This window comes from Ostrinia furnacalis, unplaced genomic scaffold (genome assembly GCF_004193835.3).
Source record: "Ostrinia furnacalis isolate ACB-3 unplaced genomic scaffold, ASM419383v2 OfSCF3977, whole genome shotgun sequence".
NCBI classification, from domain to species: domain Eukaryota; kingdom Metazoa; phylum Arthropoda; class Insecta; order Lepidoptera; family Crambidae; genus Ostrinia; species Ostrinia furnacalis.
Window position 1 is genome coordinate 9,670 of NW_021134216.1, and position 16,680 is coordinate 26,349.

Below are 16,680 nucleotides of genomic sequence, written 5' to 3' on the forward strand. Positions count from 1 at the left end.
TACTGAATAAACAATTTCATTTCATTTCGAATACTAAATGAAGGGTAGGGCGTTACGAAACTAGACTCGTAGAACCCCTATTCTGTCCCTAGACTCGTAGAATCTATAATAAACTCAGCTTTAATTTATTATAATTAATTAAAATACAAGTAGGTTTCTTTCCACTTTGGTTAGGATAATGAATGAAAATATTAAATTCGTAAAACAAATCATAAATGCAAAATTAATTTCTACGAATCCTGACTTCATATGTTTTTAAAACTCGGAGCAATTCCGCGATTCAAATAAAGCCATCGACCGTTTCGTTTCACGTAATGAAAATCTAACTTAATGACTTGTTGATTTTGACTCGCTGCTAGATTTCGTGGAACGGATCGTGAATTAATCACAATGAATGTTATATTAAGCTTTGATTATTCAATCTACGTATATTGGCTTTCAGCGTTATTAATTACATTTCTTTTTTATGTCATTCAACCTGTGCTGACAATATGCCTATTGCCCAAACAGTTACACCAAATGTAGCCAAAAAGTTCGCAACACGTCTTTGTTACAAATTGGAATAAGATTGTGTTATAAAGTTCTTGGTCACTTTTTATACTTCACGTGCTATTTGACGCTGACTGTTCCACAAAATTGATATTTTCTGCCTTATGGGAACAATAATAACAAAGGATATTGTAGGCACGAAGCGTGCTCAATATAATATTTCCCGAGAAAAATCACACAACGTCATTGTGCTCTCATATTCGTTTCTTTGTAAAGGAATACGTCACGGCATGTCTCATTCACACGTTAGTTTCATTATTTCCTTCCTGGTTTTGTATTGTAATGGCAAAAAACGCCCTTCACCGCAAAAATATGACAAAATATTGGTTCTTGCCCGTGGCTTCGCCCACTTGTTACAGACTGTAGGGTGTTGTAGGTAACATTATTCAAATATTCTGGCGTTAAGAGTCGCCTCTCGAAAATCTTGAAAAGAACTTGTTTAAGAGTTAACTACTCAAGATTGATGAAACAAACGCTGGCCGAAACAGCTGTGGTAACAACGCTGCTTGAAAATTCATCCAGTTCATCCAGTGTCTAAGTAGTTCATTCATTCAAGTTCATTCCATCTAGAAGAGCAGGGGAGAAGCTTCGTGGGTTCGATCCCCGCCTAAGGCAGTTTGATTTCAAAGTCAAAAGTCAAAGTCAAAATTTCTTTATTTGTTTGGACTAATAAATAGTTCTTACAAATCGTCATTTTGCTCTTAAGGAGCCTCTACATGTCTCATAATCTTTTTACCCTACCAGCGCTTCGAGACCAACATTTGGCAAGTGCTGAGAAGAAGCGCCGCAACAAACTCAGTCACCACTGTCTGCCGGTTAATATAAATAAATAGAAATAGTAGTAGTAGGTACATTCGATTCAGGAGCAGTTCACTGAATTTACCATGCATTCTTGTATGGTGTATCTTATAAGAATGGGTATACAAGATTGCGTGGTATATTAAACAAGGTAGTGACGTGCTAATTTCTAGACTTACATATTAAGATACTAGTAGAAATGACTCGCATACATAAATTTGAATAACTTGGATTGACCAGTCCCCGAAAGCAGCGCCTGTTCACAGACATGACGAGTGAACCAGCCATCGCTTCACTCGACCATATTAGAGGGAATGTAACGACCCGCCTCACTACGCCACCACCCCAGAGACATTTTAGTGAGAATGACAATTCCAAGTTATCTTTTTAAAAAAAAAACTAATAATAAAGCTAAGTAACAGTCCAGATTGAGAAGCATGACACTATAACATTTGAGAAATTATTATTAGTTTATACATTACTTTTCATTTTAATTCTTTTTAGTGCGAGCATGAGAGGACCATAATCCTACTCCCAGGATGACTTATCATTAAGAAAATCTCGAGTTGTATAATAGGCTTTTTTAAGCATGTGATCTTTAACTATATCTTTAAATTTATTATACGGTAGCTCTTTATATTTATCAGGGACTTTGTTATAAAAATGGATACCTTGTCCCATAAAAGTAGCAAACACTTTATTAAGTCTAAAAGCGGGTATAGCCAATTTATTTTTATTTCTAGTGTTAATTTGGTGAATATCACTTTTCTTTTTGAATTCAGTAATATTTTTTTGAATAAATAGAATACAGTTTAAGATGTATTGTGAAGCGGCCGTGAGAATGCCAATTTCTTTAAACAATTCTCTAAGGGATGCTCTTGCTTTCATTTTATACAAGTATCTTATCGCACGTTTTTGCAAAATAAATATTGTTTCAAAATCTGCAGCTTTGCCCCATAGCATGATTCCATATGACATTAGGCTATGAAAGTAGCTAAAGTAGACTAAGCGAGCTGTTGAAACATCGGTTAATGACCGTATCCTTTTTATTGCAAAAGCCGCTGAGCTGAGCTTTCCCGCCAGAGTTTCTATATGGGGGCCCCACTGGAGTTTTGAATCCAGGGTAATTCCCAGAAATACAGTAGAGTCTACCAGATCGATTGCATTATTATTAAGTTCTATTTGTGTACTAACTGTTTTTACGTTAGGCAAAGAGAATTTTATACATTTTGTTTTCTTTGCATTGAGTTGTAAATTATTTGTAGTGAACCAACTTAAAACTCTTGTTAGTGCATTATTTACATCGTCAAAGTTATTTTTACTTCTATCGATATTAAAAATCAAAGATGTGTCATCAGCAAATAACACGATTTCGCAAGAGTCCTTAACAAAATATGGTAGATCATTAATGTATATAAGAAACAAGAATGGACCCAGAATGGACCCCTGCGGAACTCCCATTTTCACAGGTGACCCAGAAGACAAAACACCATTTATGTCAACTTTTTGAACTCTAAAGTTTAAATAGGATTGTATTAAATCCAAAGCCGAGTCCTTTACCCCATAATAGTGCAGTTTGCGAATTAGCGTTTGATGTTCTACGCAGTCAAAAGCTTTTGAGAGATCACAGAAGACCCCTAGTGCATTTTGAGAATTCTCCCAAGCCTCGAAGATATGTTTAAGTAGTGCAACCCCTGCATCGGTGGTGGAACGACCCTTGGTGAAACCATATTGTTCACTATGAAACAGTTTATTAGAGCCAAAGTGAATCATAAGTTGCTCCTGTATGATTTTTTCAAAAATCTTGCTCAGAGCGGGCAAGATAGAAATGGGTCTATAATTGCCAGGGTCGGTTTTGCTACCAGACTTAAATAATGGCATTAGTCTACTATGTTTCATGAGGTCGGGGAAGATTCCCTTCTCTATGCAATTATTGAATATTATCGCTAACTGTGGGGAAATTATATCAATAATGTGTTTGACTATCTTGACAGAGATGCCCCAGATATCAGTTGTACTCTTTACGTTTAAAAGATTAAAAGTTTTAGTGATATCTAATGGAGTAATATGTTTAAAAGAGAAGTGCGAGTCACAGGGTGTCACGTGGGTTTTCAATATTTCTTCGGCCTCGGAGGGAGATGACTTTAAGTTGGCAGTTGTTGCTGAAGCTATATTCCCAAAAAAATTGTCAAAAGCTTCCGCTACATCTTTATCTGCAGATATCAAATTATCGTGAACTTTGAGAGAAAAGTCATTATCTCTTGGTTTTAGTTTACCAGTCTCTCGGTTGATAACATTTGTTCAAGTAATTTTAAAAATGTAGGCAACATTAAAAACACGGTCGAAAACTTAGACTCATTGAATTACAGACATACCTAGAGAAAGAGTATGGTATATTGGACCCTCATTCATATTCCAATTTAGGTTCAAGTTCAACGGACCATCATCGGATTACAATTTCGTTAAAGATTACACACAAAATATGAGGGTGATTCAATTTAGTTGCTGGTCCGATATACCATACTTTCCCCTACATGAATATCCGAATCCCTTGAGATATAAAATGGATCCCAAACACCTCCTGTCTCGCTCTTAATGATTTATTTTTGCCAGTAATGATACTTTATGGCCTTTTCCTTCGTCCCATACCCACATCTCTTTATCTACCAATATTTAATAACCATTTCCGTAGTTTCCCAGTGAAGACGTGACAAACATACAGGGCTACTTTCTGATCTAATATTAAACGGGAATTTATCTATTATATCTAACGCGTATTCACAAACATTACTATGAGGTCTCACAGTACGCGTGGACGCACAGGGTGACATACGAACCAGTCACAGAGCTGAATTCAACGCTGCAAGCAAGCTTCAAGCATCGTTTGTGAATACGGGCGTAAATTGCATGCATGAGTCATTATGACATTGGATATGGGTAAATACTCGAACTCATCACACTAAGGCCCAGATCGCAATTGCAACGAAACTGCAACTTCTAGTTACTTTTGAGTTGACGCGACCAGTTTGGAACCGGTTTGAAATGGTCGCGTCATGTTTGGTCTCTCAACGGAATCTATGGCAGAAACTTAGATGCAATTCAAAAGTAACTAGAAGTTGCAGTTTCGTTGCAATTGCGTTTCACCGTGTGTTCTGGGCCTTAATCTTGTTCGAAAAGACATTCAAATTGCTGTGAAATTACAATAATTATAACCAACACTTGTTTACCTCTACAGGTAACCGAACTGTAGGTATTCTTACTTGGTCAAGAACAAAGAACACCGATAAACAAAACAAGAAAAAACGGTGCCATTCATTAGCTAAACAAACAAATGGTAACATAAACAATGTCAAACAAAGATGATTTAGTGCGTCTGAGTCGGCCGGGGAATCAGAAATAGCCCTGGAAATTAGGAGTGCTGTCCATAAGGCGACGTTCAGATGATGAGCGCTAAACGCGCGTTTTGCTAACACGCGTTTACAACTACATGTATTTTATTATCGGAGTACACATGCTAACGCGCAGGGTTGCCTGGTGTCAGGTTGTCATGTGACATGTTTGGCTTTTTACGGTCTTGTCCGGCCAAATATTGTCTTGTCAGGCCTGTCCGGCTTAAACAGAATAATATCAAAAGCACACGTCAGTACCTATGTGATGATGATAGTACTCACTAGTGAGCTATGACACTAACTGCAACCCTTTTAGGGTTAAATGTCCTGCCAAATAAAGCACAGAGTCCGGAGTGTTTTTGGACCTGACCTGGCAACCCTAAACGCGCATCTACATGTAGCCTTAGAGCCAAAGCACACGATGCGTGCGTGTTGCGGCGGCGATGCGTCGTTTTAAACGGCTCTTAGATCACGTTCAGAGAGCTTAGTGTGAGTTTACATCAAACGTCCTCACTAGTGAGCGCGTTAAAAAAGTGAAAATTGTAGTTCTTGAAAGTTTCCGCTAGGGGCGCTGTACAATCCGCCATACATCATTTTTTTTTACTTAATGTAAACTTACACTACGCCCCCATATGATGAGCGCTCAACGCGCGTTTACAACTAATTTAAAGTTTAATCGTTACGTCTGATATTGATTCTGTTCGAATCCGTCATTACAAAATAATTATGTCAGAAAAATATAAATCCGCCTTTACACGTCGCTAAGGAAAAAAACATGGAATCAAAAGAATGTTTTTCTTTAATTCAGAACATCTTACATTTCAGGTGTACTTATTTCTCTTTGATAATATCACAAGATTGTTTTCAATTAATTTGACTTCCGTTCCCAATCAAATGTGAACATCAAACAAAAAATATATATTTATTCATCCAAGAAATCCTGAGTCGTTATTAATAGGGTACCTGCTAAAATTAATGTCCACTTAATACTAAAATTTTCTGATAAAATCATCATAATCACCATCATTTCAGCAACTAGACGTTCACTGTTGAACATAGGCCTCCCATAATGAAAAATGAAAATGGAAAATACTTATTTAAGCACAAGTTACATTTACATTTAATGAAACTCATTTTATTTTGCAAGTGGGCCTTTAAAAAGTACTTTTACACGTGCCAGTATTGACCACTGCTTCGCGACTAACAATGCTGCCAGTGCTGAATAAAGCAAAGCAAATATTTATATGTTATTATTATGTCAATATTGACAATAGCAGTCTTTACCTAGGTACCTGAATTCCAGGCCTCTCACTATAGGCCTTATACAAAAGCTCAAAGTTGCACAGCGTGCTATGGTGAGGGCTATGCTCGGTGTGTCTTTACGAGATCGAATCAGAAATGAGGAGATCCGTAAACGAACTAAAGTCGCTGACATAGCTCGACGCATTAGCAAGCTGAAGTGGCAATGGGCAGGGCACATAGTACGCAGAACTATATAGGCTGATGGGGCAGCAAGGTTCTGGAGTGGATGCCGCGTACCGAAAAACGCAGCGTGGGACGTCTACCCACAAGGTGGACCACCGACATCACAAAGGTAGCAGGGAAGCGCTGGACGCAGGCTGCTACCAAACGATCAACATGGAAAGCATTGCAAGCCTATGTTCAGCAGTGGACGTCTTATGGCTGAAATGATGAAAATAATGATGATGATGACCTGCATTCCAGATTGACCGATTGGAAGCAGCTTACATCTTTTATCTTTTATTATATCTTTCGCAAACCTCCTCCACTGTACACCTAGCCTTATAGGTAACATTAATAACGTAGTCGACGATAAAGTGAACTAGCGTAAACAGTGCCTTAATTTGTTTTTAATAAATCGTGGTACGGATCTATTAATATTTTTATATATTAGAATGTAGAGTTATTTACTGTCTGAAGCAATTTTGTTTATGGCCCTTGGCGAATATTTTGTTGAGCCAAATCATCTTTGTATATTTGGATTAGTTTTTTCAGAGCATTTGGTAGGGATTCAGTAGCGCCTTTTTGTATTGGTACAGATTTGGGATTTTTAAAGTTAAGTTGTTTTTTAATAAAAATTAAAAACAGTCAATTACGTAAGTAAGAACCACCATTCAGTGAAACTGTAACTACTTAAAAACACATACAAAATAAAAATAACGAAAAAAAACTCAACATAAAAAAATTTGAAGGCTCGTTTCCACGGCAATCTAGTTTTGCTGGATTCTGAATTACTGAATACCGTAAAACTGGACTGTCGTGTGAACCCACATCGTTCGTTCGTTCATTAGTTTCAGCCGAAAGACGTCCACTGCCACTTTATTTTAGCGATTCTGCGAGCTCTGTCAGTCACTCTGGTTCTCTTACGGATCTCCTCATTTCTGACCCCACATAATGTGTGCAAACGGGATGTTCGTATGAACGTTAATATTAAAACACATACTTATACGTGCTTATACTAACTAAATGGGATCCATCAACCAGTTTTTGCAAAAAAACAGAATGATTCCGTGACCCTTATATGTATTTAAAATATTGTTAACCTTTAACCGACGACGTGATTTTTTTGTCACGCCGTCTGCGACGTGCGGTCTGTGGGACCGCTATACCGTTTACTCAAAAAGTAATCATCTTTTGTATAAAAGTATACTGATTTGATATTTTTTGAGAACATTATAGTATTACAAATAAAGATACGTATAATTTGTGAAGAATCAATGTATATTATTTATTTAAATATGGCTAAAACTTTTTTGACCCTTATTTTCATTGAAATTACACTAGAGTTCAATAATACCTATATAACTTGTAAATTTTTTTCAAAGAAGGAAAAACTATACTCCTTCCTAAATTTAGTAAACGTAATGAATAAAATAAAAATAAATGAGACGTGCATTACATGCACAAAAAAAATTTTGACGTAGGGTAAACATTAGGCAAAATCAGGACATTTTTTTTACCGCATGTCAAGCATTTTCGGTATGCATAGGTAACATCTGTAAGATAATTTCGTTTTCAATTTAGGTGGACTAAAATGAGCGTCTTTTTTGCAGCTGGTGCAATGAAATCAGGCTGATTTGGCATATCAGAGCCTAGAATACAGGTCACTGTTTGCTTTACCACCCGTTTCGCGGTATTTTTTTGCACACTACCATCTTTTACAAAATTGTATGTCCTAATATCAATATAACATTAGGAAATGTCTTTTCCTAGGTTTTGGTGGCCCAGGATCTATCATTTTTACGAAAAATGAGTCGCCTAAAACAAAAACGCAAGTCTTAGTATGGTACAAAAATGTCACGTAGTCTGCGACGTGCGGTCCCACAGACCGCTGTTGAACTTTAAATCGAATTATCTTATTAAAACTGCCCTCATCAATGTAACCACTACCTGTAATGGCGTTTGGGCAACTAAACTCGAAGGTACTGAGATGCTCGGGACACGGGAGTAAGTAGAACATTGCAATCCAGAAATTTCAAAAACCGGAGCGGTCTGTGAGACCGCACGTCGTCGGTTAAAGGTTAACTTGACTTAATTACTCTGTAACAAAATATCTAAAGCTTAAAAAAATAAAATTAAAAACAAAGTAATACATCACAGAGCTTATTTTCAAAGCTTATAATTAAGCTTTAAACACACCCAAAAGCGGTATTAAAGTCAACACTAAAGTCCGAAAGCCCCTCTACATACTGAGACCTAAATAAACCTGCCCATTTATCAAATGAGTGTATTTATTAATATTAATTAAAAATGTTAACGTAAAACTCATTTAATTTTCAAATAGGCTTATAAAAAGCACTTTTACACGTCCCAGTATTAACCCTACCACTGCTTCGGGACAATAAATGGGCCAGTGCTGATAAAAAACTCATAAAACTCATTTATTTTTGCAAATGGGCTTTTAAAAAGCACTTTTACACGTCCCAATATTAACCCTACCACTACTTCCGGATAATAAATGGGCCAGTGCTGAGAAGCAGCAGCGCAAGAAACTCAGTCACTATAATTGTCAGCCTCCTTTTCATAGGTTTATTACTATAATAATACAGGGTGTTTGGCGGAAGGTTAGACAAACTTCGTGGGTGTTTAAGTAAGATCATTTTAAGAATACAAGTTCGCCCATTTGACCCTAAGTGAGCTACTTTTTTTTAATTGATATTATGTTTTTATTAATTTGTTTCCGAAATTTAACCTAAAAACTGCTTAAATTTTTTTTCTCGCATGTTTCAACCAATTTTTTTATTTGGTATTAATATCGAATATGTGTTTTGTCAAATAAAATAAATTTTACATCCAGATAATGATTGGATAACTAGTTACGAGCCGCCAAAGTTTAACAAAAGTAAAAACCACGACAAAAAATTCAACTTAGAATTCGATTTAAAAAAAAATTAATGGCGATAATGGATTGCCAATGATTTTCAAAACATCTCTAACTTTTCTTCTTTCCAATGATATATCACATTTAATAATTAGATATTGAAATTTGTAATTGGCCCATTTATTGTCCCGAAGCAGTGGTAGGGTTAATATTGGAACGTGTAAAAGTGCTTTTTAAAAGCCTATTTGCAAAAATAAATGAGTTTTATGAGTTTTTATGAGTTTTTGTCAAAAAAATCGGTCCAGTAGTTTAGGAGTTAATTCAATCCAAACATCCAAAAATACAAAATCTTTCCTCTTTACAAGTCTAGTGTGGATGACATTTCTTTTTTATTTTCATTTACATGTCAAAGATTACGCAAGTATTCCTTTTTTGTCGTTATTTTTGTACGTTTTCCTTATTATAAAACACACCGGAGGGGAAGTCCCGGAGTGACTCCACTAATATGCAAAGTTGGACGTTTTATTGAATTTCATTTGGTCCCAATATTATTCCCAGAAGGGCGTTAATGCCCTAAATAAAATATGAATTTGCTGCTATTCCGTACATGATTATGAATATTATTTGATTTTTTACAGAAAACAGTTTCTCAAGCCATACATTTTTGGTGCAAAATATTTTGTATTACAATGATAGAGACAACTCGCAGAATTGCTAAACTCAAGTGGTAGAGGGCTGGGCACATAGCTCGTAGAGCTGATGGCCGTTGGGGCAGAAAAGTTCTCGAATGGCGACTGCAAGCCGGAAGACGTAGTGTGGGCAGGCCTCCCACTATATGGACTGACGATCTGGTGAATATGTGATGAGGGCAGCGCAAAACCGATCGTTGTGGAAATCCTTGGGGGAGGCATTTGTCCAGCTGTGGACGTCATTTGTATGAAACGAAACGAACGAACAACGAAATAAGACTTGATGTTCTGTCGTCCGTTCATGAAATTTTTTTTTGAATGGGGCCCATCCAGTCACTTCAAAATACATCATATGGAGTTGAAAATAAGTGTTATTTTGGAACAAAACTGATGCCACATGGAAAATAGTCAAGGTTATATTTTTATGAGTGAATCGTTCGGTTTATAGGTCACGCCTAAAGACAATGAAATGAAAACGTGTATAGTTTATGAGTAAGTATAATTAATAAGTAAATACATAAATAATTATGTGTAAAGACCTCTTGATATACTGATCTTTCAGGACTTGAAAAATACCTACAGGTATGTGTTGTCCCAATATGACAGTTGGTGACCGCTACGTGGACCATCCTTCTTTTATATTTGTCTATGTTTTTATACCTTTTATTTAGTTTATGTTATTAGTATGTTTTTATAACTATTTTTGGGCCAAATAAAGCTCCTTGATTTGACCAAAGCTTTTTTCCGCGCTGACCCGCCCTAGAAACTGTTTATTACAGTGACCATTTTTATATTTGCAAGTTTTGCAACCGTCCACATTGCATGCCGTGGCAGCCTTTATTAATTCAGACAACACTTAGTTCTAAGCACTTTTAGTTATAGTAATTCCATGTATGCGTGTTTGTCTTGTTTGTTGTCCTAATAAAATTAATAAATAAATTTATGTAGAGAAATAGATACGTGAGCTAAACCATTTGACTGATTAACGCCCGTATTCACAAACATTACTAAGAGGTCTCACGGTGAGTGTGGTGGACGCACAGGGTGACACATGAACCAATCACAGAGCTCTATTCAACGCTGTGCGTTCGATTTGCTGCTTCACTTATGCAACTATCGTTTGTGAATACGTGTTAGCTAGAAGTACCTATTTTGGACTAAAGTTATAACATTTCAGACGTTTCTATTTTTATAAACCTACTAGCTGACCCGGCGAACTTCGTACCGCCTTAGCGTAGAGATTTTCTTTATATTTTTTTCCGTAAAAACCTTGTACAGAGTATTAGAAAACTACAAAAAAAAAGTCAGCCAAATCGGTCAAGCCGTTTTCATGTTATGTCGTGACAACGGAAAACGGGTTTCATTTTTATATATCTGTACCCCCAGTGAAAAGGGAGCTAAGTCGAAAATGGCGATTTTTGGGAAATCGCATTTGAAGTTAAAAAAAATCCTGCTTCGTCGCTATTAGAGATAACTGGGTGAAATATTTTTTAGGTGAAAGGTAATATTAGATATGATTAGGCAGTGTGCCAGTTTGGGAAATATAGCATGTGGTTTTTTCGTAATTAAATAAAAACCTAGTTATATCACCATGCACGACAACTTTACATTCGTGTAAAGTGATATAATGGGACATAAATCATTTTACACCACACTGAATTGACCACTCGCTAACAAGTGTAAAGTGATACATTTTACGCCATTTCTGTTGATATTTTTTTGTTTCTTCAATTTTAGAAAAAGTTGTAAAACAAACATAAGTAATTACACTATGAGGAATCATTATTTCAGGTCATTTAGGGTAAATAGTCCAAAAAAAATTACTTATATCAATAAACACCAATTTTGTGGTGAGAAATAAAATGTGTAAACTGATCTAACTTACATAATAGCGATCTAAGTATCCTAATAATTTTGTGTAAAGTGATATAAGTGGCGACTGTAAAGGAATAAGGCTAGAATTTGAGACTGAATTCTAATTATTTACTCCTTAAATGTTTATTCTGATCTGAAACTACTATTTTATTAATTATTACACCATATACCATGAATGATATCGGCCTAAATCACATACATTATCTCCTATTTTAAAGTAAGTATAGCTGAAGCAATTGTGTAGTAAAGACCAGAAACAACAATGGTTTCACATCAACTAATTAGACAGGAGACAGAGAAAAGTTTGTTTTCTACAATTACCCTAATAAGAATCAAACCCTGGACCAGAGATGGTGATGTCAAGCAATATTGATTGCCTTTTGGCATTAAGTACTTTTATTGACAACGTTAGGCACTATGAATTCAATTATATGTTTTACTAGTAGATTTATTAAAACTATTAACTAAAGTTCTTTGATTTATAAACTACGACATTATTTTTTCCTTTAATCTGACGTTTAGGCTAAGTTGTATCATTTTACACCAAATAATTAACCAAATTATTAGTTGCGATTTTCAAATGTTTTTGATCTAAGTAACTTACAACATTTTACACGTCATCTTATATTGTTAATCACAAATTCAATCTGCACAACTTCAATCGTGTAAAAAGTAGTAACACGAGTCATACCTCTTGACACAACAAAAAAGTGAAAGAAGCCTCCGGTACACTTTGTTAAAAGTAGACATGTATCAATATACACGAAAGAAAAGTTCACAAAGCCTTACTTGTATCATTTAAAACATTTTTTTTTTTTCTATACGTCGTAGAAACATACCGATTAGATACAAAAATAGCTAATTTTTCAGAGATTCACATTATGTTATAAAGTCGATTTTGATCTAAGTCGAGTTAGATCCCTTTTCACTGGGGGTACAGATATATAGATTTTCTTTCGTCAGTCAATGTTTGAGTCTTGAAAATCACAACAACAAACATTCTAAATAAAGTTATTCCTAATTTCGTACATTCTAACCCAAGTAAACCGAATTTACAAACTTTCAGAGCACGGCAGCAACATCAATATTTTGTATTTCGAAGTTCAATTATGTCAATATTGACGTCACACGCCAATTTCGTGAGTTGGCGGGTGTTGGCAATGCTACTGACATGAGTGATGTCATAATAGCTTTAGGAAATCCGTATGGTTTTCAATATTATGTTATGTACTTAGGTCATTGATTTTGTTTGAGGCGCTTGGATGCAAATTAAATTATTGTGATTTCTTTTTGAAGTTTGAAAAAAGTCCCTTAGGCCCGGACCGCTTTAGCATTCATACGCCCGTATTCACAAACATTACTATGAGGTCTCACAGTGCGCGTGGACGCACAGGGTGACACACGAACCAGTCACAGAGCTCCATTCAACGCTGTGCGTTCAATTTGCTGCTTCACTTAACACTACACTGCATTCAGTCCCATATATGGGACAACCAATATAATTAAGCAAGCATCGTTTGTGAATACGATGAAATTTCACTGTGCTGCCATTGCTGCCAACCACCCATAGCTGTTCAAACGGTTCCGTGTATCGTTTGTGAATACGATTAAATTTCACTGTGCTGCTATTGCTGCCAACCACCCATAGCTGTTCGAACGGTTCCGTGTATTGTATAAGGCCCGTATTCAAAAAGGATGCTTGCTTAAGTGAAGCAGCAAATCGAACGCACAGCGTTGAATAGAGCTCTGTGATTGGTTCGTGTGTCACCTTGTGCATCCACACGCACTGTGAGACCTCATAGTAATGTTTGTGAATACGGGCGTTAGGGAATATTCTGACCGCCAAGCAAAGATCACCGAATACCTATACGTATTATTCTTGTAACAATTTATCGTCACTAAATAAAATGTGACGTAATTACCAACTATTTTTAGAAGGCAATTGCAAGTGACTCAACCATTGTTATGAAGAGGAATCCCTACGACACAAATACATATTCAGCCATGCCAAATTCTCTCATGGTGCGAGAATAACGTCATGATGACTCATTATGACTCACGAGGGCTTACAGATATTTACTTACAATTAGGGTTGCCAGGTCCTAATGAGGGTTATCGCGATTGAAAAATCCGCCAGATGGCAATACGTAGACGCGAGGCCCAAATGCTGCATGATTGGTCATTTTTGACATGACATTGACAGATTTGTCAAAATCCACCAATCACGCAGCATTTGGTCCTCGCGTGCACAATGCACTTAAGTCTGGTCGCCATTGCTGCACGCCGGCTGATCGCGTGTGATCGCGTTGGTTTGGCTGAACCTTTAATGTTGGCAAACAGCCTATTCTGTGAAGTAATTTGAATTGAAAATTATGTTGGCATTAACAGTTCATTGTTGACATTTTAGTGGAACTTCACAATACATTTTTAGTTTTATGTAGAAGTATGATTGTAGTCTGCTTCAATAACATCACAAGACAATAAATTAGACTGAAAACAAGCTAGGTGTCACACACTGAACAAAACCTTTAATCCTTCAAGCTCCGCGAATCTAGGTCTATTCCACTTTGATCACCTGGCTTTGATGACCCAGGTGATCAAAGTCCACTTCCAGCGACAATTTAGTGTCCTTTGATCACCCACGTATCTATTTCTGGGTGATCAAAGTGAACTCCAGTTAACACTAGAAGTGCCGAAGATTACGACCCCCCTAAAAGCGCCGCTGGGTCAATTTTGTCCCAGCATGTATTTTGTAACATTTTTTAGTTTCAGGCATGAATATTATGGTTAAAACTATTTGTAGTATCCTTAAAAAAAGGTTTATCTATGTAGCTAAATCAATATGTACTTATTTCTTTAAAAATATAAATGTATTCAATTTTAACTTTAAATTATCAAAAGTCAGATATTTTTGGTTTCATTTAAAAATAGTCACATATTACGTGGTGTTATACTGTATTAAAATAATGAAATTACTACTTTAACTAGTCATTATTATTTTTAAAGAAAAAATAAATATCTTACAAATAATAGTGCACATTTTGCACAAAGTTTTTTTGTATGGTCTTTTGTCTCTCTGGTGTACTATGTGTTTAGAAATTTCTATAGATATGGTTATTTTTCTGTTATCTGTACACAAACAACGAAGTTTTTTACCAATTACAATGAAAGTATGTACGTTTAATCTTCAAAAATTTATAAGTCACACATTTTAAAAATGTATCAAATCATACAATTTATGAACTGGCTTATGTCTAGAAGCCACCTTCCCACTAATATTATAAATGTAAAAGTTGATAAATATTGATGAATTGAAGGATGGATGGACTGATGAATGGATAGGAAGGATGAATGGGTGGATATATGCCTGGAACTTGAACTAAGTGAGTATTGATTCATGGTTAGATCGATGGATGTTTTTTCACTCTTTTACGCAAAAAATACCAAGCCGATCTTAATAAAACTTTGCAGTTTTATTGTTAATACTTCAGAATAACATAATATAGGCTATAATTTAGAATAATATTCAGTTATTTGGTCAAAAAGCAACGATAAGTGTCAAGAAATTAGGTCTTTCTATGATAAACTTAATTTCTCACTAGGTGAAGTCACAGGCAAAAACTAGTACAATATATTTACATTTCTGCATTGTCACGAGTCACCTAAACTCTCCTCACCTCTCCACTTTCGTATCTCTTCGAAAAAAGGACTCTTCATCGAATTATTGTGGCAAATACCAGGGTGGGACAAAATTGACCCAGTGGCGCTTCTAGGTAAAACCGATTTAAAAAAAATCTATTAATGTTATATTATCAAAAACATTAAAAAATGATAAAATTCAATAAATCAGAAAAAGTCAAAAAGTTTCATGGACTTTCGTTGAAAAATAAAAAAGTTAGAGACGATCAAACTCGCGAGTGGGACAAAAATGGGACGGCGGCCTTTCTAGTGTGAAATTATTATTTTAGTGTCATTTGATCACCTACATACAAATCACACCTCCTTTGAATAGTCACATATCCAATTGTTATACTTACACATTTTGTTTTATAACATTTTTGATATTTTCTAAAAAACCGCAACAAACAAATTGGACATGTAGGTGACTATTCAGAGGTATAATTTATTTATGGGTGATCAAAGGACACTAAAATAATAATTTAACTGGAGTCCACTTTGATCACCCAGAGCATAGTATCCGTGGGTGATCAAAGGACACTAAATTGTCGCTGAACGTGGACTTTGATCACCTGGGTCATCAAAGCCAGGTGATCAAAGTGGAATAGACCCGAATCTAGACACAATAGATAATCAATTGTTATGACATTAATTAATGCCGTCTGGGACTCAATCGGTTAATTGAATTAAAACAAAACTTGTAGGCAATTAGTAATCCTGAGAAATATCGACTCAGTCGAAAGTTCTGATGTTAGATTGAATTTGAAAATTTAATTATTTGAATGTGAATGTGAGTCGTCAATCGGGACCTCTGTCATCTGGTCAGCTGCCACTGTGGTCTAGTGGTTTGACCACCTGCTTTAGACGCAGAGGTCCCGGGTTTGATTCCCAGTGGGGGCAGATTTTTCTGTTCGATTTGGTTGGTGGTAGGGCTTGTTCTAAGTCCGCCTGGCTAGCTACCACCATCTTACCTAAGTCTGTCGCCATAACAACAATGTTAACAGCATTGTTGTGTTCCGGCAGTTAGAGATAAGATAGCCAGTTCCTCCGTGGTTGAGGATTCCGGATGAAGCTCGCTTCCACCTTCGCGGCCTGATCGTCACTTACCATCAGATGAGATACAGGTCAAGAGCTTCCTCGTTATGGATAAAAAAAATCCCATATAGAACAATTTGTCTATAGTTCTATACTAATAATAATTATAAAGAGAAGAAAAAGTAATTAATTTATTGATTGTTTGTTTGTCCTAACCTAACCTAACCTAACTTTGACAAACGTTAAAAATCTGTCAAACTCCATACAAAAAGCACCGGTTATCGTTATAGTTACGGTCAAAGTTAGGTGGTGCAACTCAGCCTTA